The following is a 25,996-nucleotide window of genomic DNA, read 5'->3' on the forward strand; positions in this document are numbered from 1 at the left end:
TCTTACAAATTTAGTGATTTCCACCAAAGTATAGCAGCAATTATACATTTTTAAAGAATAAATGTTAAACTAAATGGATTTTGTCATATATTATACTTTTTTCTTTCCTATTTTACAATGAAAGTAAAAAACAAAACAGTATTCAACATACTACTGCAAAACTTATGTCTACTTTAAGAAGCACTTATGAAACTGAACAGAAAAACTCAGTTTAGTATAAATTTTTAAAAAGTTAAACTTTAGTCAAGCAATGTTTGTAATACACTATCTTAAATAACTACAATAAAACTACAAAAATTGAATTTTTAAACCAGACATGAACTATATAATTGATTTTCCATACTTTTATACTATTTATCAACATTAAGTATGTAAAATCTCTTATCTATAAAACCATTCTTTGCATATATTTTATTAAAATATAAGTGACAGACATATAAAATTCAAACACTTGTCATTATGTCCTAGATTTTAAAAGTTCTAAAATTTTATTTCAAATATAATAAATTGATAGGCTTTACACACACACACACACACACACAATTTAAATGAAAACTCTTACCATTGACTTCGTTTTGATAGTCACTCCATTAGTCTTTCTTGATAGTGCTTTCCTATATCAAGCAGACAGTAGCCAAATCACAAAATGACATTTGGATGATCATGTCTTCAGATGGGAGTTTTCGGCCAACTGCCAGTTGAGAATTTAAACTGAAAACTAAATTACCCAAACTTTATTAAGTTGTTCCCACACCCACCAACTGATAACAGCAATAATTCTAAACTGGAAAATAAGGTGAATATGATTTACCTCCTGTTCAAACAGTCCTAATATTATATTTGAGAAGACATGCTATATTAAAAGAATCCCATAAAATTCTAGTATCTTCTGAAAATGCTTTTAAGAAAATTTCAATTCCTCACCAAAAAGTTACCCCAATTATCCTATAACCCAAATTAATACATGATAAAGATGGTATTAGATGACATAATAAACTATGGAGTCACAAACCTAGGTTCTGTCAAGCACTGCCTTCACCTAAAAGCTAACTGTAATGTCTGGAAACACTCTGACAGTATCATCTATATTTATATTTATTAAATCATCAACTAATTGTAATACTACATACTACAAGAAGTTAGAGGTTACACTTTAGTGTAACCCTGCCTCATCATGATACTTTTTGTATTGGGAAGACAAAATTTATGGTTACCAACTTCTAATTACAGTACAAAAATGACTCAGCTCCTTTTCTGTTCCAATTTAGACTCTTTTTCTCTTGATTCTTATGGCTACTCTTCATAGGGCCTGTCAATTATATATGATTTTCGACCATAGGCTTTATGATTATTGGGTTGTACAGTCTGTTTTGATCATTCTTAAATATTAGACACATTAAATTATTCCCAAATGTTAAGATATATCTCAGTGCCCTAACATAATTTGTGCTCAGCTATAAGTTGGCTCATTTCAACAGTTATTACTGACAATTCAAGTCTTTAGCAAAAATACCATCAAATAAAGCTAAACTGAAAACACGAAGGAAAGAAAAACATGTCCTTATCTTCCTTAAAAATTGTTTCTGAATTTTAACTATAAAAGATCCAAAATTAAGTGTACATAACTAGACAGCTATGTAAGACTTAGCTGAGTTATAAACATTACACACACCTCAAATTCTCATATATTTTATGTGTAATCCTGTTTCACATACATGTGCATGTGTACATATGTGCATGCATATCTATCCAACCTATTCCTGATGTTTACCTATCAATAACCCGATACCTAGGCGTTATATAAGATAATATAAAGTGAATAATTGGCTTATGATTAAGAAAAATGGACTTCAGAAACAAAGCCTAGAGCTTAAACTGTTATGTCTTTGAGTTAATAACACCAACCCCTAGTTAGATATACTAGAAACAGCATTAGTCTATTCACTCCAATAATTTAAATCCAAAATTCTCAATAGCAATAACATAAACTATTCAGCGACTAACAAAAGTTCTTTCCTGGGTGCTATGAGATATAAAGGAAAGGAGCTTATAACCTAAAACATGATGGGGGAGAGTGAGTGGTACATAAAGACACAGAAATGGATAGATTTCCAAGAAAGAAGCAAGCACACTGGGGCAGTTTAATAGTTTGAATAGGTTTATCACATGTGGAACTGATTTGAGAAGACTTTATAACAAGAAGCATTTTTAAAGCAGAAAATACATAACTATGTATTTCTTATTTAGCCTAATGAAACCCACAAAGCAAACTGTAATACGGAATACAGCTATGGAAGTATTCATGTCCTCACTCTGGAAGAAGACCAAAGGTAAATTCCTTAGTCAAATGAAATTACAGAACATAGAGATATCTCCTCCATCAACCCCACACCCCCAAAAATCAGGCTTTCAGTATTGCAGAAACAATTCTAAATCGTTCATTTCAACTCTTCCCAATGATTCCAATCATAATGGCTGTAATTTAATTTTAAATCAGTAGACATAATGAAAAGTCACTATCAGATTACAAAATCATGAATTAAAAACCACAGAATGATCCTCTTGGTGTGAGTAACACTGCTGATAACACATCTACACAAGAAAGCTAGTTTCATATTCCAGCAGATGATGATCATGAAGTGACTTGTGTTTTTATATAATCTTAACTATATTCTACTCATCCATTATAAGAGTCTTACAATTTGGCCAGGCATGGAGGCTTATGCCTATAATCCCAACAGTTTGTGAGGTCAAGGTGGGGAAGACGGCTTGAAACCAGGAGTTCAGACAAGCCTTGGCAACAAAGCAAGACCCAGTCTCTACAAAAAAATTTTTTAAAACAGTCTTGGAATTTAACACCACACACAATTTTACAAATAAAGAAACAGGTCCAGTCACGTGACATTATTTACCCAAAGTCACACAACTAGCTGGCAGCAAAATTAAGACCTCTGAAGAACCACAGATGCTCCTTTTACTATAATTAAAGAAAGAAACAGTTATACCTTAGAAATAGATATAATTTTATTAGGAAAATTTCAACTTTTTAACCTACATACTCAGTTTCAAACATTCAGCACATTAGCTCCAGAAATTGCAAAAAATCAATTCATAAAGTTAGGGAAAGAAAGTTGTATGATTAATTTAAATTTTATACTTCTGTATTTATACTATTAGCTTTAAGACACACTCAGCGTTATACCCAATTCTTCAGACTAAGAATATGAGTTTTAAAAATATGCAAAATTTTAATCAAAACTCTCTCTAAAAAAGATAATGCCCTAGAATGTTCCATGGCATCACATCTATTTTTCTTTCACATCCTGGCACCCTTTTTCACTGGATTGGGTAACAAAGTAAGCCTGCCACATGGATAGCAGTAGAAACAGTCTTATCTTGACTGCCTCAGGTGACATAACTCATCCCAACTCTATATAAATGAGCAGCAAGAGAAGTTCAGGAAATTTGTAAACAGGAAATATAAAAAGAAATATCTGCAAATCATACATTTAACAAGGGGTTAATATCTAAAATATTTAAGTAACTCAAACAACTCAATAACAAAATAACAAATCGCCCAATTTTTAAAAATGAGCAAAGAACCTGAACAGACATTTCTCAGAAGACACGAGTAGCCAACTGGTGCAAGAAAAAATGCTCAGCATCACTAATTACTAGAGAATTACAAATTAAAACCACAATGCAATATTACTTTACACCTGTTACAGTAGCTTTTATTAAAAAGATGAAAGGTAAATGTTGGACAGGGTGTGGAGAAAGGATAACTCTTACACAGTACATTGTTGGTGGGAATGCAAATTAGTTCAGCCATTATGGAAAATAGTATGGAAGTTTCCCCAAAAAAACTAAAAATAGAACTACTATATGATCCAGTGATCCCAACTCTGGTTATATATCCAAAGGAACTGGCGTCAATATGTCAAAGGGATATCTGTACTCCTATGTTCATTGTTGCATTATTTACAATAGCCAGGATATGGAAACACCTAAGAGTGTATCAATGGATGAATCAAGAAAATGGGGTATCTAAACACAACAGTATACTATTCAGCATTTAAAAAGGGGAAAATTTTGTCATTTGCAACAACATGGATGAATCTGGAGGATATTATGCTAAGTGAAATAAGTCAGGCAGAGAAAGACAAATACCATACAATCTCACTTATATGTGGAATCTAATAAGGTTAAATTCATAGAATTCTGTAGGGAATAGAACAATGGTTACCAGAGGCTAGGGTAGGAGGGTGGTGGGGGAAGTTGATCGGGGGTACAAAGTTTCAGGTAGAATAAGTTTGAGATCTATTGCGTAGCAAGTTGACAAGAGTCAATAATAATGTATTAAGTATTTCAAAATAATAAAGTAAATTTCAAATGTCTCACTACAAAATATTACAGGTGAGGTGACAGATATGTTAATTAGCATAAGCACATCACATTGTATACATATATCAAAACATCACAGTGTACCCCATGAATGTATGCAATTACGATTGGTCAATCAAAAATATTAATTTTACAAGAAAAATAAACAGCAGATTAAAAAAAGAAATAGTTGAAACACTTTAGATTTAGTTGTAAAGATATGTCCTCCACTAACTCAATTTAGATTCCATTGTCTATTCAGAGTCAGAACTTACAAGATGTTTCTAGTAAAGCACAACATGCTTGTTTGTTCAACTGGTTTCAAAAGTCAGAGCACTTACTAGGCAACACCTAAAATCATTCATCAAAACTATTTTGGACAGGCAGTGATGTTAAACAAATTACTTCCACCATACTACCACCACAGTCACCACTTTCACTACCTACTCCACTTCCCATAGTCTATGAACTAAAAGGGAATAAAATATTCTTATCATTTATTATTAAAAAGATAAAATATTTTAGCATATAAAACCAAGAATTATCTTATGCTACTAAAACAGACAATATATGCTTAATGAGTTTTACTTGAATTACATTAGTCACAAAGTAACATCTCAATACACACACAAATATTCAGAAAAAATTTAAAAAACACAACAAAAAATAATACAAATAAAAATCAATATAACAGCGATTTACATAGCATTTATATTATATTAGTTATTATAAGTAAGCTAGAGATGATTTAACGTATACAAGAGGATGGGTGGGTGCAGTGGCTCACGCCTGTAATCCCAACACTTTGAGAAGCCAAGGTGGGAAGATCGCTTGAGCCCAGGAGTTTAAGACCAGCCTGGGCAACACAATGAAACTCTATCTGTACAAAAAAGTTCAAAAGTTAGCTGGGCATGGTGGTGCGTGCCTGTGGTCCCAGCTACTTGGGAGGCTGAAGTGGGAGGACTGATTGAGCCCAGGAGGTCGAGGCTGCAGTGAGCCATGATTGTACCAGTGCACTCAAGACTGCATGACAGAGCAAGACCATGTCTCAATAAATAAATAAATAAATAAATAAATAAATAAATAAATAAATAAATAAAGTACATGAGAGGATATGCATAGGTTATATGCAAATACTATGGCACAGTATTTGGATTTTGGTATCTGAGGGTGTTCTGGCACCAACCACCTGAGGATACTGAGGGATGACTCCCTCTCTCTCTCTCTATATATATATATATATAAATCATGTATTTTAGAAAGTGTAATTATTTAAAAAGTTTCCTCAATGTTCTAAGTTTTTGGGTGCATGTCTACTTTTTCACCAAGAATTGTGACAGGTTTCCTAAAAGCAAGAGTAAGTATCTATATTTAGGTCTAGTTGTTAAAGTATTCTATATAGAGTTGGCATATTGATATTTCAACTTATATAAGAACCAGTTTACATTCATATTATTCACATTACTTAAAGCAATCCTTTAGAAAGTGAGTTTAAAAACTATCAACCAAAAAAATATGCCTCATCCTTTTCATGAATTCTTGATGTATTTATAAGAAAGTCGTTTTGGTGACAAGTTACTTAATTTATATCTGCCTCAGTTTCTCCATTTGTATAATGAGGATAATAGCCTATTACCACATAGGCTTGCTGTGAACATTAGGTTAATAGTTGCAAACTGCCTAGAAAAGTGCAGTAAGTACATCATAAGCCTTCAAAAGCAGAGCTATTACAATTATCATCATCATCACTACCATTATCACTACTACCACCACCTTCATAAGCATCTCAACTGATTCTTAGTAAAAGTGTAGAGTCCTAGGCCACACTCCTAGAGATTCTAATTCAGTATCACACCAAAGTTCGAGAATATTGTGTTAAAGAGAAAGGGGAATAGATAAATAGCCAAGACACTACATATACCAATATCATCTTACAAATACACTAACGGGAAGCAAAATACTTTAAAACAGAAAAAGCTTGTTTTAAAAGTCCAGTAACACCTTTACTTCCTCCTCCAAAATACATACAACTTACCCCCAAAGTCAGTGGTTGCTTTCTGATGACCCTACTACTCAAGAGCAGATAGGATGCAGAAATAAGTAAGAGACCCGGGCTCAACAAAGAGTTGAAGAAGCTTATACACTTCATTACTTCTTGGATAGAGAATAGCTAGCAATTTCGCACAAAAACATTTGTGAGTAGGTCAATTATCAAATATTTGAGCACTAACTGTATGTGGAACGCTAAAGGGACTGAACTATAAGACATTAAACTTTCCTGGAATCTCATTGGGAAAATAACCTCCCACTTTCTTCCAAGAATCACTGAAGTCTTGCTCCAGCTCAAGCAGTATAAGCTGGAAACTCAGAGAAGAGATTTTAGTTAGGGTCGATAGGAAGGCTTCATAGAAGAAAAAGATCTTTGCTAGACCTCATAATGACTAAGATTTTTATAGATAGAAATTGCATTTCAGGTCAAAGAAAACAGTGTGAGCACAAAGCAGAAACTTGGAAGTACTACAGGTATTTCAGAACAGTACATTGAGTATTTGCCAACGCTGGAAAGGATGGTTTTATTCTCTGCTCAAAAATCTAATTAGTACTTCAGGAAGATTGTTTTAGCAATGGTGTGCATCATGGGGTATGTTATGATAGCGTAACCCTGGCTTTGAAAATGGACAGAGACAGGAATCTAAAGGATTATTTAAATTATGACCAGGCACAGTGGCTCACGCCTTCTAATCCTAGTACTTTGAGAGGCTGAGGTGGGAGGATTACTTGAGTCCAGGAGTTTGAGAGGAGCCTGTGTGACACAGCAAGACCCTGTCTTTACAAAATTCACTAAAACAAAAAGTAAAAAATAAATTAACTAATTGGCAGTGAGGACAAATTAGGTATCAAAGACAACTTAAGTATTATGTCTGTTTTTTTTCTGGAACGTCCCAGTCTGTCCTGGTATATTCAAGATGAAGGAGATGGTAGACAGTGACAGCTATAAAAAGTAAACTCAGGGCTAGTCAGAGAGAGTTTAGATTAGGGGGAAAGGACTAACCTGTAGTAGTGGTAGCAAAGGTAGAGAGCAGTTTGAGCAAAGACTTGGAAGTGGGAAAGTGCAAACATTATCCTCAGGTTGATTAGCTCTGATTTGCTAGAGCAAGCTGCAAATGCCTTTTCTTTCCAATGCATCAAAATGCCCTAAAAGTGTTACTGAGGAAGAAAGTAGAGGCAAAACAGTTTAATGCACAGAATGCCTATAAATGATGGTAATCTGGAGTTTAAATTAAATATTAAATTATGTTTCCTATATTCACTAGAGCATACAAATGTATTTCAGTACAGCTGATAATGTAAAATGTTCACAAATTTGGCCTGGCCAACAAAAATCAACAATAAAGCTTAGGTATATTCAATCTCACCCCCACTTTTTCAAAAAGTTTTAATAGGCAATTTTTGTGGAATTCATTATATTACAAATATGGATCTTCTCAATCAAGTGATTCATATGACTGTTAAACAGCTCCTTAAAGATAGAGGCCATGCTCTTCTTCTTTTTTCCCTCTGGTACTATCAAAACTCAATGGTATAAGGTATGGATTTAGTATACTTATTAAACGAAAACTATCCTATAATCTGACCTGTGAATGCATTAAATAAAAGGTATGAACAGTTATAAAATTCCATAATAACAGACATGCAATTTATTAGAGCATCCATGCTGTACTGTTTCAGGTTACTGCAGCTCACTCTAATGCCACTACTGTGGCACTAGTAAATGCAAAATGGCCTTCAGAACTCTGTGAAATTTTACTTAAAGTGTATACATGGTTTCTAGGTATTTACCTTTGCATTAAAAAAATAACTCACTAATTAACGTACTCTCTGAGGATATTAAAAAAATATTTCAACATGATTAGACTTGGATAAAAAACCTGTATTTTTTTGCATCTAATATTTTTCTTGCATCTAATTTTATACTTTCAGTCTCCAAAATATTTCAGCACATTTTATTCATCTGATCCACCAAATTAACCATAATATCTTGTCACATACTATTCATTTCCGAATAATTAAAGAGAGCTTAACAGCTATCATATTTTAGGGATACTGACGATTTAAACCTTATAGCATCGTAATAAAATAGGCAAATACCATTTCCAAAGTAGTGCGTCATTTATCTTAAAGTATAAGGAAAGGAAATAGCATTTGTTAAAATACCTCCTAAACTAGATCTATTATATTTAATCCTTACAACCCTGACAGATAGTATATACAAACCCATTTTACAGCTGTGAACTTGCTTAAGGTCTCACAGCTATTAAATTATACTGTTTTAGTTCCCTTCATGTTTGTCTAGCTCCAAGTCTAAGTTCATCCTTCTTACAATAACTACCTGGAACATCGCCAAGTACCATGTTAAAAAGAGGCTAGGGTATAAAGGGACAGGGGGAGGGGCACAGGGCAGGACTTAGTAAAGTAAAAGCAAACATTGTAAAGTCCAAGTACTTTACTCATTGAAGTGCTTTTCAAACCTATTATGAACATTCTTTCTCTTACTTTATTCACAGATACCCTTCTCTGCACACTAGTAGCTGTAAGAATTAATATCAAGCTTTGAAAAAACAGACACTATAAAAATGCAAAGCAACAATAGCTACTGAGAATTATTTTTGAAAGGACAAACGGCCCTATGACATACCTCAGTAGCCCTGAGGTAGTGTCTTGCTGAAGACACTGCTTAAGAAAGTTTCATCAACAATCCAGAGTCATTATGATATTTTATAATAAGAAGGGTTGAGATTAACTATTCTAGCAATCAAAGAAGATAGGTGTTTGTTATCTGGAAATTTTACTAACTGAATGTACAATAATGCTATGAATAAAGATGAAAAAAATTTGATTTTTCTATAAAACTTCAAGAAGTATCTATGGTATCACTTTGTACTTTCAAACAGAATAGAGTGTACAAATGATAAACATAGTTAATAACATCAGTTAATAGTAAACATAATTAAAAGCATTATAAACAGAGAGAAAAAATATTCAAAATTCCAAAAGGTATAAAGTTCTTAGTTTTAACAACAGAAAAACTATGGTTCTTGTGTTAACAGAAGTTGGCACTAAACATACCCCTTTCAAAGTTAGAACAGTATTTCAGAATGGAATTTTAGAGCCTATAGCACTTTATAAATGAAGGTGGAATTTCTGTTACTCCAATGTACTCCTTTCTTCTTTCCCTCTCTCTCCCTGCCCTTACCTCTATATCATAACATATAAGACTTCTCATTTTACTTTAAGAAAAATGCTACCTCATCTAGTATAAAAAGGTGAAACAACTTTGCATTCTAAATTAACATGGGTCTTTAGGAGTTTTGAGGATTTCAATACCAAAATGCACACAGGTTGGATCTTTAAAAACTGTTACAGTAGAAGTGCCAAAACAGACTCCAGCATTTTGAACAAGGTTTCACAATAATTAGCACTGCAGTAGGTAATTTAACACGTGTGACCTTTTGTACAGTAACAATTCTAAAACATAACAGCCAAGAGCACAGTCATTTATTTGTTTGTTTCCTTGATTTAGGGCAAAATGACACAAGAAGACCAGTTCCACACAAAGAATTAACACAGTACTGTGCTAATATAAGTAAATAAAGTTTAGTTCAAAGAGAAACAAATAATAAAAAGTCAAAGAGAGAACTGAGCTGGCAACTGAGAAGCATAAACCATTTTGGCCTAGATTTGTTTGTAATGACTATGTGACCCAGATACTAAAATATTTGGCTAACATTCAGAAATCTAGCAACTGAAAGAAATAAGATATATGGTTGGCTGGCTAAATATTTTAGCCAAAATAACAGATTCTTAAAATCATGCATTATTATAGTATTTTCTACACAGAACATTTTTAAACTTTAAAAATAAGTATTTCTTTTTTGTTTTGTAAATTATCCTATAAATTATACTTCACCTTTACAATCAGACAATAAGGATGACACTATTTACTACAGAGGTTATGATACAAAACACCTTTGGAGAGAAGAGCTGAAAGAAAATATACTTTTTAAAAGTAATTTATTTAAGAAATTGTATTTTCCTAAACTAGCTTTGTTCCATTTATGGCCCACATAGTTTACTGTACAGATAGGTGTCTGTTAAATGAGAAGAGAATTTTTTGAAAAAAAAAAATTATTCAACTCCGAAGCTATACAAGCTCTGCTAACGAGAGTGCTTGAAACACAGGAGACAGAGAGTAGATTCACCAGGACTTGACTTCATACTTACAGGCTTGATAGGGGAAGGTGGTGTTTCACGTAAGTAAAAAACATAATACACAATCCTTAATGCATCCGTGGTGGACCATGCTGAGTGCCTATCCAACGCTTCCTTCTTCCTAATGATCCATGATTGGATTTCTATATCCACATCTCTCCCAGTAGTCAATGTGCCTCAGGGTAAGCTGACTGTCCTGAGCTGCAAGGGTAGACCATTAATCTAATCCATTATGGTAAGCTCATCCCTTTTGCCAATGATTAGTTTAGGCATATTTAGAATTAAGCTAATTTAGGACAATAAGGAGCAAGTTAGGGGCAGGAGTGCATGAGGACTTCTCAGCAGAAAGAGCGTATATTACCCATGAGAACGCCAAGAGAAGTGTATTCTTCTCTCTTTGGATCTGAAGGAGGAAACACAATCCTGATTGCAGCCAGCAGCCATTTGGCAACTACAGTGCTGGGATAAAGGAAATACTATGGATAAAGCGTAGAGTAGATGACAAACTGAGTCCTTGAAAAAAATCACTGAGCCATTGGCATAACTAATCCTAATATATGTACTTTCTTATGTGAGCCAACCAATATTCTTTTTATTTAAGCCAAATTAGACTAACTTGGAAACTAATTAGCTATTAGGAAACTAACAATTGCGAAGTTCTATTTTAATTACTTTTAGAAAACGTTAGAATTTTACCTATTCCTAGCTTTAAAAAAAAACCATACGCTACCTTTTGTATATTTTCCTAATTTCCTACAGTGATTGTGTACTACATGTGCTATTGGGAGCGGAGTTATTCAATCTTACTGTACCAATATGACCTCTTCTTGATCATCAGTATAAAAAATTATGCTTTTAGTCTAGTAATGCTTTCAGGGGCCCATGATGTACTCAGACTGCTATGTTCTTACAGAATGATTTTGCTCCAATATCAACTGTCTCTTGTTCCTGCTGTACTCTGCTCACAACAGTTTCAGAGAACCATCACACTCTCATCATCAGTTCATTGGCTCTCCATGCCCTGTGCGTTCTCATGCTCCTCTGAGTTCCCAGTTAAACACATGCAGATGGCTGAAGTTGCTAGAAGTATGCTCTGAAGCATATGAAAATTATTCTCAGGACAGTGAATTTCTTTTTGAACTTAGTTTAAACTAAAAATACAACCTAGATAACTGGTTTTGTACTTCTTTTAAAAAGTATCTCAATTATTCCTTCCCTTCCTCCCTTCTTTTGGCATTCACTTTACCTAGAAATACTTTTGACCTCTTACTTTTAAATAGATATTGAAGATTTCTATAAGGTCAAGGCTATAAAACAGAGGCCTATTGGCCAAACATATTCTACAGGTCGATTTTGCCCTGTAGAGTTATTGTTACAGAGTATCTTAAAAAGACTTGAATTAGTTACCAACTAATTTACATAAAAATCTGTATTTTAGGATCCTTTGGAAAAACTGAAATACTGGGTAACAATCAGCCTGAATACTCCCATGATCACCATCTGATGGAGCAGAATATTAGCTGTCCCTTTACCCAGTTAGATGAGCACAGATTCTCCAGTCTCATTATTATTTCCCTAAATGGCCTAATTCTTTATAGTTAAGGCCCTTATAGGTACTTGACTGTGGTATCCCTGATACAACAGGCTAATAACAGCCATAGATACATGAAAGAAATAAGATTGGTTAAGAAAGTACAAAAGTTCATAAGGAATTCTGTAAAGTCTGTTTCCAAAATGTTTCCTCTGGCATCTTTTAATTTAACCAGCAGTCTATTTCTAGAGCCAATGATCCAGCAATAAATTCTTCGAATAATCATGAAAAAGTAAAGCTATTTGAAACAAAAGGATTAAATTCTTCATGTAAGTTTCAATCAACCAACCAACAGGAAAATCCCAAAAAGTCACCTTCCAAATCTGATATTCATTAACAAGTGGTGTAAACAACATGAGCTGCACTACATATATATATACATTATATGTGTACAGAATTACTTATGTTTTATGTATAAATTAGGAAGTCAATTTGTCTTTTAAAACTAAGTTCTCCCTATACTCCCTATATTATTTAATGAAGTCAAACAAACAATAACAAGAATTAGCATAATTCAAAAATTATTTTTTAAAGAATGATGTTTTCTAAATTCTATTTATAATATAGTCACTTCATCCTAACATTAAGTACAAGTTACTGAAAGTATTTTAGAGATAATCTTACAATCAAATTCTATACGTGGAACAATAACAATACTATTAATAGTTTTATATTTCTGTCAAATACAAGGCTTTGTCCACATCCCGAATTTCAAATCTATTCCTTTCTCTCCAAATCAACTGCTGTAACCATCATCTCCAACCTGGCCTACAGAAATAGCATCTAACAACATTGCATCTATATATACTGTAGTCAGACTCATGATTTTCAAATGAAAAATTTAATCATGGTATACACCCCAATGCTTAAAACCTTTCCATGGTTTCCCAATATCCCTTAGGATATAGGTCAAAAAATCCTGAAGAACGCATAATCTCTTTCCTACATTCTTCTCTACATTTACTTATCCTTCTTTTCAATGCTCACACTGGAATCCTTTTAGTTCTTCCTCTTACTTTTGTAGATGCTATTTCTGTTGCCTGCAATGTTCCATCCTAACCTTTCTCCTAATTCCTAGGCTTAAGCTAACTCATGCTGATTCTTCCAATCTCAGCCCAAAAGTTATTTCTCATGTCCTACCCTCAGCTGACATTCAACACTCCTCTACGATCCCAGGGCAGGTATATTCTTTCCTATTATCTTATGATTTCTCCCTTAATGTTCATCTTAGTTGTAATTATTTGTTTAGTTTTAGTCTTTTCCAAAGCTGCTGGTTTTGTGAGGACACGGAAAGGTATCTGTCTTGTTTACTGTCTTACACTATCATTTAACACGATGACTGGCAATAATAGCATTTAATAAATATTTGTTGAATAAATGAGTCTCATTAAATTGAATTTAACCCACAGATAAATGAATTACTGTTGAAAATGCAGCATAGTAGATAGCACAAATATCTGGAAGTCCTGAACACCTGGTTCATAATTCCAGGTGGACTACTTGCTGTGTGACTTGAGGTCTCAAACAACCAGATTCTTTACCTTAATAAGAATATTATCCAATGCCTCCTCTGTTTTCCTTAAACAGCTGCTATGAGAAAAAAAGGAATAATTCACTTTCTCAACTCTTAAAGCACATTTTGTTCACTTTAACATTTTTCAAATCAATAGGAGTCTTACCGAAGATATCAAAAGAACTTTTAATAACAACAAAAGAGACATTACACAAAATACTACAATGCTTTGTATTATATCCATGTGTATTATTGTATCACTGTGTGAACTTAGACATGACTAAGAATTTACCTTCGGTCACTTATCAGCATCAATAGAACTATGCACAGCTAAATTTTAACTGAATTTTAAATCCGCAAATTACCTCTTGTCTTTTTAAAGATCAGTATAATGCAGCATTGAAACAAAAAGTTATTATATATGCAGAACTTCCTGTGACATGTGGTTGAATTATATTTAATGAAGCTTTCACAAGTGATAATTCTGAGCAGATACCAAATATCTGGCTGTTAAAGTCTTCTGGATGACTTTCAAGAGAAAAAAAGTGAAAAAAAATTTTTTTAATTAAATAGGAAATGGAAACCTCGCCAAAGTAATTCCTGGACATGGCTCAGAATGATATTATCAATCCTAAAAGTGTTAAAGATCAGGAAAAGCAGCATTTGCTATAGTTACTATGGCCCAAAGGAATTCAGAATAATCCTTAGATAAATGCTTCTCCTCCCCCATGAAAAGTGTTCTATTTTTCCAAAAAGAGACACTAAAAAGTTGTTATTAAATCAAAGAATGTGCCTTACAATCGATGAGCTCTAAGAATCGAGAAAATATAGTAATATGCATGAACATATTCTTTAAATTAACTGCTATACAAGTAGGTAATTTTAAAGGTGCCCACTTAGTGCTATGTACAAAAAAAAGTGCTTTATATGAAACGTAAAAGCTTCTCCCAAAGTCACTTATAAAGTCAGTGTTTGAAAATGAAAAGATGGAATGGGATTCCAATATCATTGTTTCAGAAGAAATAAAATGTTCCCCCTAACTCTGAATACAGACTTGACAAAACTAAATCCACTTATTTTGCTCTGTTCCCACTTTAAGCACTGCCCACATAATTCATAACACTGTCATTTGTTAAATTCTTTAAAATATTCTCCTGAGAAACTTATTCTAATATCTAATCAGTAGCATCCAAAAGTTCTTCTTTATGTCTATCCCCATTCTTTCAATTATTAAATTTAACATATATTTCACTTGATGTTGTATTTTGCTGATACTGTTTTAAGCAATATTCACCTCAGTCATATCTTCAAGAACAAATCAGGACATGTGCTTTCAGTTAATTTTCTGTAAGTAGTAGTACTGGTTTTCTATGACTCCTTCACCTGGTGACCAAAACTATGTATTGCCAAAATGACAGGTTGGTGGTGCTGGTGACTACTGAGACTAAAACCAACAAAGCTGACTCATAATCAAACCTTTGACTGTGACTATTTAATATGTGTTTTAAAATATTTTATCTCTATTCCTTCTTTAGAAATGATCACTGGAAAATTATCTCTTTAGACTTCTTTCTCTGATTCAGTATCTCAATCTCTCTGGCTAGGGACTTGTCAATTAGATATTAAACACATTCTGGAATTGATCTAAAAAGATGGCTTAGGAAAGTTGTAAGATTTTTCTGCAAAATAGAAGGTAGAATGGAATGTAGAACTATGGCAAATAGCCACTTGTTTATTTCTACCAATTAGTAGCTCATTACATTGTGAATAGCCTATATACAGTGGTTTATAAGAATTCTAGCATTACACAGATGCTTGTATTAGAAGATCTATAAATTATGCTAATGTTATAAACTTTATTCAGATTGGATCTATAAATTATGCTGTTATAAACTTTATTCAGATTGGAACTACTGAACTATCTTGGTAAGACAAAGACTTTAGACAAATTATGATTTATGATTTATCTTTAAAACACACCTTTAAGAACTATAATCACAAATATAAAAATCAATCAAACATGAGGGACATGGGAAAAGAAACAAGATGGGAGTAATGGGATTTCCAGCACTATGCTGTGTACTTCCAAATTATCTCACTTAACTGTCAATCCTGTGAGGTTGATACTACTAATGTCATACAGATGAGAAGACAGTGGCTGATAGCTCTTAAGTGACCCTAGTGTAAATCCAGTGCTCAAATCCTTGTGGGCCTGACTATACCAGTTTCTGAAATGTGGTAATGGCAAATACCTATGCTCAGCAAAAACTGCACTTCCTTGTGGTAGTTTGCATTTCCATAGATGGCTGCAACAATATATCCCATCCTATTTGCTCTTCTACAGTGTAATCTTGCTACTCCATATTTAACAAATGAAGCCTATTTCTCTTCCTGTTGATCTAGGCTGGCCTTGTGACTTGTTTTGATCAACAGAATGGGCAGAAGTAATGCTAAGTAACTTCTAAACATGGCCCTTTAAAAGGCTACAGCTTCTTTGCCTTTGGAACATTTCTTTTTGGAATCCAGCTACCATGTTGTAAGGAAGCCCAACTAACTTCACAGAGAGGCACACTTAAGGAGAGCTGAGGTACCCAGGCCACCCCCAACTGTGCCCCAAGCCAGCAGCCTGCATCCACTGCCAGCCATGTAAGTGAGGCCACTGCGGACTGCCCTCTTTCCCAGCACCCCAGCCAAGACCACACAAAGCAGAAGACTCACTCAGTCAACTCTCAAAATTATGAGAAATAATGAATTACTGTTGTTTTAAGCCATTAAACATTGGGGTGGCTTGTCATGCAGCAACTGGTAAAGTGAAACACTCACCATCCTCCTTAGAAATGTATTTCAAAAATGCCAGTGTTGGCACTAAAAGGGCTAATAAGAACCCAAATTTTTGTTTTTTGTGACTACTGAAATAGAATTATGAAAAATCATTACTCGCCATCAGAGAAATGTAAATCAAAACCACAATGAGACACCATCTCACACCAGTTAGAATGGCAATCATTAAAAAATCAGGAAACAACAGGTGCTGGAGAGGATGTGGAGAAATAGGAACACTTTTACACTGTTGGTGGGACTGTAAACTAGTTCAACCATTGTAGAAAACAGTGTGGCGATTCCTCAAGGATCTAGAACTAGAAATACTATTTGACCCAGGCATCCCATTAGTGGGTATATACCCAAAGGATTATAAATCATGCTGCTATAAAGGCACATGCACACGTATGTTTATTGCGGCACTATTCACAATAGCAAAGACTTGGAATCAACCCAAATGTCCATCAGTGACAGACTGGATTAAGAAAATGTGGTACATATACACCATGGAATACTATGCAGCCATAAAAAAGGATGAGTTCGTGTCCTTTGTAGGGACACGGATTTAGCTGGAAACCATCATTCTCAGCAAACTATCGCAAGAACAGAAAACCAAACACTGCATGTTCTCACTCATAGGTGGGAATTGAACAATGAGATCACTTGGACACAGGAAGGGGAACATCACACACCAGGGTCTATTGTGGGGAGTGGACACGGGGGAGGGATAGCATTAGGAGATACACCTAATGTAAATGACGAGTTAATGGGTACAGCGCACCAATATGGCACATGTATACATATGTAACAAGCCTGCATGTTGCGCACATGTACCCTAGAACTTAAAGTATAATAATAAAAAATAAATTAAACAAATTTAAAAAAAGAATTATGAAAAATCATAAAGCTTAAATTTGAATAATTCCTAATAGTTACACTCATTTTACATCAAAAAACAACATGGTTCAGCACTTAAAATCACAATGTTTCATAAAATCACAATGACTATGGATAAAGTTAATACTGACTGAAACACTAAATCTTATGAAAATAAGGGCAACACTTGAAGTTTGAAAAAGGCAAATAGGTAACAGAATAAAGTCTGATTATATCAAAATAAAGCTCATATATTAGATTTGTATCCTATGTATTACAGATTGTATGCTTTACATGTATTATATAGAATATGTATTATGCTTATGGACTATATAAAGAATTAGTATACAGTAAAACACACCACAGTGAATTTTACTAAACATAATGCTTTGTCTTATTTAGAAACTTCTTTAAGAATAAACATTGTATTTGGTAAAGTATCAGTATACTAGCAAAATACTACTACATAAAAAATTTCCAGTTAACAGAAGTCTGGATTACAGTCCATTGCTTTATTTTAAATTTCTGTTATATAACTGTAAAAGTCTTGTTATACCATGAAATGTGCTGAATACATGCAAACTTAAAGGAATATTTTTAGCTAACCTCTAAAGGATATCAGATAATAATTTATTACAAAAATAAGGATGTAGTTAATTTACGAAGGATAAACACAATTTCCAGTAGTGACATTGTCAAAGAAGATTATTGTGCTAAAAAGACAATTGCTCTGACCCAATAAAACAGAGTCTCTTATGATTTAAACAGCAGAGAGAAAATAATCTAGCATAATTCCAATGTTGGTGCTATAATAAAAGGTAGGAAGAAAAGAAGTCCACATAAATACCTAATACAGTCTTTGTATTTCTTAGAAAATAAAGAATTCTAAAATAGCAAGTAAAGAATTTTTAAAATTCTATGCTTATCAGACTGATGCTGTAAAGTTATTTAGTCTAGTAAAAAAGTTTCTGAAAAAACTAGAAAAAATTAAATGATTTACTCAATTTTAAAACTTAATTTTGTTTTGAGGCAGACACTATGAAAGATTCTATATCCAGAAATAAAATCCTATTTTGCTAAAAAGAGATTTCCAGGGCAACTGTACCGTAAGGGTAAGGTCTAGCAGTTTATAATTACTATATTTCTTTTCAGTTGCTACTGGAAAATATACATTCAAGACAGATTCTTAATTCTCTTCCATGACTCCAGATACTCAGCTAACACTGAGGTTGAAACTATGCCCAAGTCCTTGCACATTCACACAAGGTTGCTATTTGGCTGTAAAGGAGCCTTTTAAAAGAGAGAAAGTGAACATAATGGGGGAGAAGGGAACTGAGGAGAAAGAAAAGCTGCTTTTGTGCCATATGAATTATTTATTCAGTCAAGCAATGAACTTACTACTTCTAACTCTTAACAATTTATCAGAGAACTCTAAAGAGTGAACTCAAAGGCTAAGTTTAAAAATTATCATTATTCAGCCAAGTTGTAATTTTTTCCACTTGAAAATGTTTTTAAAACATAAATTGTATTTTATCCAGTAATTTCAATTTCCAATTTATAAATTTTATAAATCAGACCCAAAGTGTTAATTTTTAAAACAGACCCCAAAAAACCCCAGATAATAACTTTCATCACAGGCTAATAGGAATTAACAAGCTACTCATTTTTTGTTCTTCTTAGTTTAGGAAGCTAATTATAGACATGTCAATTCATGAAACTTTAATTACTATTTGTGTTCAACTGATAACCAAGTATCTTAAACTAGTTCAAGAAAAGCTTTCTTCATCTGGTGAGTGCTGTTGAGATTTATTTTACCAAAGCTCCATGAGGTAGTCCTAGTTCTTGATCAGTACAGACAGACTAGAGTCAGATTTCTCTTACAATCAGTAATGTTTGGTTGCCTAAATTATTAATAGAGATTAAGTCACTTTGGAATAAGAACAGAGATAAGGTACTTCCTTCTTGAAAAGAGAAATAATCACGTCCAATATATGCCCAAATGGCCTTTTCTTACATATCAAAGATGATACAGAATTTTTGCCACCTTTCTCATCACAAAATAATTTACTTAAAAAATATGAATAGAATAGAGAGATCACACATTTATGGTCAATTGATTTTCAATAAAGATGCTGAGAACACACAATGGGGAAAAAACAGTCTCCTCAATAAATGGTGTTGGGAAAACTGAATGTCCCCATGCAAAAGAATGAAATTAGACCCTCATCTCACATCATTTACAAAAATCAACTCAAAATTGATTAAATACTTAAACATGAAACCTGACACTATAAAACTCCTAGAAGAAAACACAGGGAAAAAGCTCTCTGACACTGGTATGGGCAATGATTTTCTAAATATGACCCTAAAAGTATAGGCAACAAAAAGCAAAAGTAGACAGATGGGATTACATCAAACTAAAAATTTCTGCTCAGCAAAGAAAACAATCAAGAGTGAAGAGACAACCTGCAGAATAGGAGAAAATATTTGAAAATACACCATAGAGCTGATAAGAAATTAGTATCCAAAATACGTAAAAGCTGAAACAACTAAATAGCAAGAAAATAAATAAACCTAATTAAAAAACAGGCAAAGGGCGTTTGCCTGTTTTCTCAAGAGATGACATACAAATTGCCAACAGGTATATGAAATAATGCTCAACATGACTAATCATCAGGGAAATGCAAATTAAAACCCCATGAGACACTACCCCACACAGATTAGAATGGTGATTATCAAAAAGATGAAAGAGAACAAGTGTTGATGAGGATGTAGAGAGAAGGAAACCCCTGCACGCTGTTGCTGGGAATGTAAATTACTACAGCCACTATGGAAAACAGTATGGAGGGTCCTCAAAAAACTAACGATGGAGCTATCGTATGATTCAGCAGTCGCACCACTAGTCATAAATACAAAAGAAATGAAATCAGTATGTTGATGAGGTACCTGCACTCCCATGTTCATTTCAGCATTATTCATAATAGCCAGGATACGGAATCAACCTAAGTATCCATCAACAGATGAAGTAATAGAGAAAATGTGGTATATGCACACAACAGAATACTACTCAGCCTTCAAAGAGAAGAAAATCCTGTCAGTTGCAACGACATGGATGAACCTGGAGGACATTATAATAAGTGAAATAAGCTAAGGCACAGAAAGAGAAATGCCAATGACCTCACTTATACATGGAATCTAAAAAAGTCTAATCATAGAAGCAGAGAGTAGAATGGTGGTAACCAGAGGCTGGGGTGTAGAAGGGCTGGGGAAATGTTGGTCAAAGGATACAAAATTTCATCTAAACAGGAGGAATAAATTCAAGAGATCTATGATACATCATAGGCCTACAGTTAATATATTGTACACCTGAAAATTGTGAAGAGTAGATTTTAGGTGTTCTCACCACAAAAAAAGTATGTGAGGTAATGCATATGTTAATTAGCTTGATTTAGCCACTCCACAATGTGTACATGTATCAAAAAATAACGTTGTACACCATAAATATAATTTTATCAATTTAAATAAATAATAGAACAGAATGAAAATATTTTGCATTTTGTGTAAATGAATGAATAACATACTTTTTTTTGGCTTAAACTGAGTCATTCTGTAACCCAAAACTGACACAGAACACAACTTCTTTTGGAAAGTTACACACTTGTCTCCTTATACTTTCATTTTCTATTTGAAATGGTTTGAAAATACCTAAGTCTCAGAAGAAGTGTCTATCTGACATAATTTTATGGGAGTCTATTCCTTTTTTTTTTTGAGACAGAGTCTCACTGTCACCCAGGCTGGAATGCAATGGCGCAATATCAGCTCACTGCAACCTCTACCTCCCAGGTTCAAGCGATTCTCCTGTCTCAGCCTCCTGAGTAGCTGGGATTACAGAAGCCTGCCACCACACCTGGCTAATTTTTGTATTTTTAGTAGAGATGGGGTTTCACTTTGTTGGCAATGCTGGTCTCAGACTCCTGACCTCAAGTGATCCACCCCCTCCCAGAGTGCTGGGATTACAGGTGTGAGCCACTGCACCCGGCCTAGACTTTTTTAAAACAAAAAAACCAGAAGAGCAATCCATATGTTTTGTGTATTTCCCCCAACTTGCTCCTTTTTCTAGGTACAGCTGAAATTCCCTGCTTCTGCTTTTTTCCCAAATCACTTGGTAATATATAGGCACTGATTCTCCTTGATTATACCCATATTTTACAGAATGAGAATTAAGGCCAGTAGAATAGTTAAAATTCACCTAAGTTACGGTGAGGAAAGTAAGGCCCACACAACCTGTGCTACTAACCCAGATATCTACAACTAGTGTGTGGCACAGCAAAGATTAAAAAACATGTTTCCAGACACCATCTGTTGCTCTTTGCAAAATATCCCCATTTATTCCCCGAAGGACCCTGGAATTCATATCTGGGAGTCTATACAACTGATAAAATCTTTGCAACACACTTTAGTAATAATTCACTGTGAGGCTTAAAAGGGTATGCCCAATAATTCTACTCCTGGGATTCTATCCTATCATAAAAATCCAACTCGTCAGACAAGCTTCATATATAATTATCCTGTCTGGTATTTACGATAAAAATTGTTTTAAATTTTTTTAAATTTTTCAAAATGTCCAATAATAAGGGGAGATGCTATTTCCACTATAATGAAGAAATTTAAAATGTTTGTTAAAGTTTTATGGAAGTGTTAAAAGAGGCACTTTCCCTATGTCAAGTGACCTGTCAGGAGGCAACAAGTTATAAAAATACATAAATGTATGCTAAATAAGTGTTTTCAATCAAATAAATCATTAGGTCTTACCCAGGCATGGTGGCTCATGCCTGTAGTCCCAGCTACCTGGACAGGAGGATCACTTGAGCCCAGGTGTTCAAGGTCAGCCTGGGCAAAACAGCTAGACCTCAACTCTAAAAGCATTAAAATTAAAATAACACAGATATATGCTAGAAAATGTTTTCAATAAAATAAATCCATAGATCTTCACTGAGTGAGATTCTATCACATTAAGACTGACAGAGGCAAGACTGGAATCTTATTTTAAACAGGTGGCAGTTATACAGGGAGACAGAATGATCTACTTTCTCTAAGAAATACATGGCTTTAGTTTCTTTAAACTGGCATTGCACAATTCATTTTCTTCCTCATAGGGATGAAAGACCTGCCTCAATAATCACCTGAAGGTAGTAAAAAAAAGAGTTTCCTAACACCTCCCCAACCACATAGAAAACTTCAAGGTCCTCATTATTAAAGCTGAGCTGTATCTTACTTTGGAAAACTGTAATAAATATCTTCCAAGCATTTCTGAGAGACTAAAGGAAAGTCCTCCTTTAAAGCACCACATCTCACTCATCAAAGCTTTAAACCATACTCAGTAATTACATGCCTTAAACTTAAAAATCTGTAAATCTTGTCTTATCTTAACCCCAAGGAAAAGATTGAATTAGCAAAAGTACAATCTGAAGATGATAACTGACTCAATTGAGTATGCATGGTTATACTTTTAAGACAGAAATGGGACTTACAATGTATGTAATTTGACAAGATTTAAGTTCCCTTCACACAATAAGAACAACCAGACTAAAGGCAGTGAAAAAACAGTGATATTTTTCCTAAGAGTATGTTTTTCTATTTTAGATGGTATTTCATTATTTTTTTCAATAGGTGGTCTGCTCTTGACTTATCAAGACATGATAAAGAATCACATTAGATGGCTTTATCTCCTCAAAAAGAAAAAAAAACTCTATATGCAAAAGTTAGAGTTTCACTTATAAGTTTCACTTACATATTTATTTTTTGCTAAAAGCAGTATTTTTACTGTGAAAGCCATCTAATTTAAAATAAATCATTAAGGGTAACTACTAACACACCTCAAAAAGGTACTATTTCATTCAAATTTGTAAGTACTAAACTCACATCATCCTAACTTTATTTTGGACCTAAGGTTTCCATGTATCAACAACTCATATTCTTTTACTAGTTTCTGTAACTAGAATTCTGAAAACCAACTATCCAGTTACTTAAAATAACCCCCGAAGTAGCTGAAACATCCAAGTTAGCAAGAAATTTCCTATAGTTCTGTTCACAGGGAGGTAAGAGTTTTCCACACAAGACATATAATTTTTCTTCTGAAACAAAGCAGATGAGGTACAGTGAACAAATTGTAAAATTAACTAGTAGTTGTCACAAGCTTCCCTATAAATTCCTTACATTTTAATGATGACTATTCCTACTTCTAACCAACTGGACCCAGTAAGAAAACTGTAGCTTCTGCTCCAAACTAGCTCTTGTGATGTAAACCAAATTACATAACTTTTTGAGGTTCTCAGTTTTATCTCTAAAATGAACCAGACCAGATGGATTTTTAAGGTCCCTTTCCACTTTAAGAATGTATATTTCATTTTCTCTGAGACTTTTAAAAATCTTTTTCAAAGGTGGTAAGGCATGTTTGGAAGAAAGAAAAAAAATTCTTTCTTTTTACAGTAAAAGAAAATACTTTCACCTTTTTCTGACAGTCTGCACAGAAAAGTTTTTTAGGCTCTCTCTTAGCATTTTCAATACCCCCTTGGAATCTAGGGAAGCTAATTTCCCTTTTAACAAGATGATCTCTACAAATGAATGAGGCTGCTTCTGCTAATGGCCTTCTTTTCACCATTCTCCTTTTAGAGTATTAGCTACTAATTCCAACTGGGCAGGTTTACCTAGATGTCTTGCTTAATCAAGGTGGGCCTCATAACCCACACAAGTTGATCTCCCATAAAAGGTGTCAGCGGTTGATTTGGTTTTGTCTTTAGCTCTTTACAGGAACATCAAGGCTTCTGGGAAGTAGCTTTATACAGGTGGACAACTCATAACACTTAGGATCTGCATTCACCACATAAAATGCTGCAAACCTACAGAACAAAATGAATTTTAGGTTACCAGTTTACATTCCTGTCATTAAGAATATTCTAAAACGTAAAATTAATGTTTCTACTTTAAAAAGTTTAACAGGATTTATTACATTACATAATACAACCCCCCCACCAATCTGTTTTCTTCTATCACAGTGTATACTTTAATCTTCAGCTAAATGGAGTAACTGACAAATGGAGTGATTTAAGAGCACTATAAATGAAAAAACTAGTCAACAAAAATGCTGAATACATAAATGGTTTAGTGAAATGTCTGTGAATCTGGATATTGAACATGCTAATTTGGGCTTGACCGCCTCCCCAAATCACTTCTGCCTCTCTCAAATTGTAAAATTCAAACAAATTCTTCCAGTAGAAAACTAGTCAAACATTAACATCTGGATAAATTTTTAAATATTTTTATTTTCTGTATTTTCCCATATCAGAATATTGGACATCTCCTCTGGTAACATTTTTCATCAATTTAAATTTCAAGTTAAGATTTCTTTTCCATTGAATCTATTAAAAAGAATCTTAAGTTTTAACTACTAAAGCTTAACTACTTAAGCTTTAATCACTAAACTACTGATTCAGAAAAACAAACATGAATTAGTTCTCAACTATTCCAGTAGTCCACCTTAATATGTTCAAAATAACCCAGAACATGTTAAAATGTCCAAGATAGCAAGAAAATTCCCACAATCAGAGTCTAAAAGGAGGTAAGGGTCTTTTCACTCAAGGTACTGAATAGAGCTTTTCTTCTAACACAAAGTGTATGAGGTACAGCGAACAAACTGTAAAGGTAACTAGTTCTTTTGTCATATGGTCCCCTACAACCTTCTTATATTTTAACAATTAATGACTATTGGCAGCTTCTAACCAGTAAGGATATAATAGTTTCTGCTGTGGAAATTGAAGTGAGCCTAAGCATATTACTAATTTTCTAAGATTATCAGAACTCAAACCAGAAAATTTAAATGAGTAACATTCAAGAATTTTCTATTTCATTACTGTGAAGACATTTAATCTTAAATACTTATTTAAGTATATTTATATGCATTTTATACTTGAGTTGACAAATTGTCAAAATTACCAAATTTACATAAAAATACACAAATAATCTTTTAATATATACTACATATATCCATGAACATATGAAAACCTTATATTACTGGGACACATTCTAATCTAATTATTGATTTTAAAAAGTGAGATTTTAAAAAGCCCATGGCTATATATTTACTTAATATAATTTGTCAGTTAATGTGCCTATTACATAACCAAAGATACCGGATCAAATGGGAACCAAAAATACCAACCAGCAACCCATCTAGTCTGCTCTGCATTTATGTATGATATCACCAGGATCCAGTGAGGCTGTTAGAAAAAGTATGGAGAAGACAGAAAGTCCACCTACACTTAGCCTGCACCTTTTCCTCAGAAAGAACTGTCACCCCCAAGAAACCTCTATAATAGAAAAAGACAAACATGGGGATTATGCCAAATTGACCCCAAGCTTTATTCTCCTCCTCAAGGCACATTCAGTAAAAACATCTAAACACACATCTGATTTGACAGGCAATTGGGTTTACAAAGAACGTGGTGAAATGAAATCATACTTGGAGCATTCATGGGTTCTGTGTC

The 25,996-nt window shown here is 33.7% G+C and overlaps 1 protein-coding gene across 10 annotated transcripts in view; it reads right to left on the bottom strand.

The window, feature by feature from the left end:
- Positions 1–25,996, bottom strand: part of ZEB1 (zinc finger E-box binding homeobox 1) — a 180,432-nt gene that overhangs the window by 129,657 nt on the left and 24,779 nt on the right. For 4 of the 10 annotated variants that reach the window (XM_023218122.1, XM_023218120.2, XM_023218128.2 and 1 more), the window contains exon 2: positions 563–718. The exons of 5 other annotated variants lie outside the window; for them this stretch is intronic. The gene's annotated coding sequence lies outside the window, so the exon portion shown is untranslated. The remainder of the gene's footprint in view (positions 1–562; positions 719–25,996) is intronic. One more of the 10 variants, XM_023218124.2, reaches the window with a different exon arrangement.

Source organism: Piliocolobus tephrosceles, chromosome 9 (genome assembly GCF_002776525.5).
Source record: "Piliocolobus tephrosceles isolate RC106 chromosome 9, ASM277652v3, whole genome shotgun sequence".
Lineage (NCBI taxonomy): Eukaryota > Metazoa > Chordata > Mammalia > Primates > Cercopithecidae > Piliocolobus > Piliocolobus tephrosceles.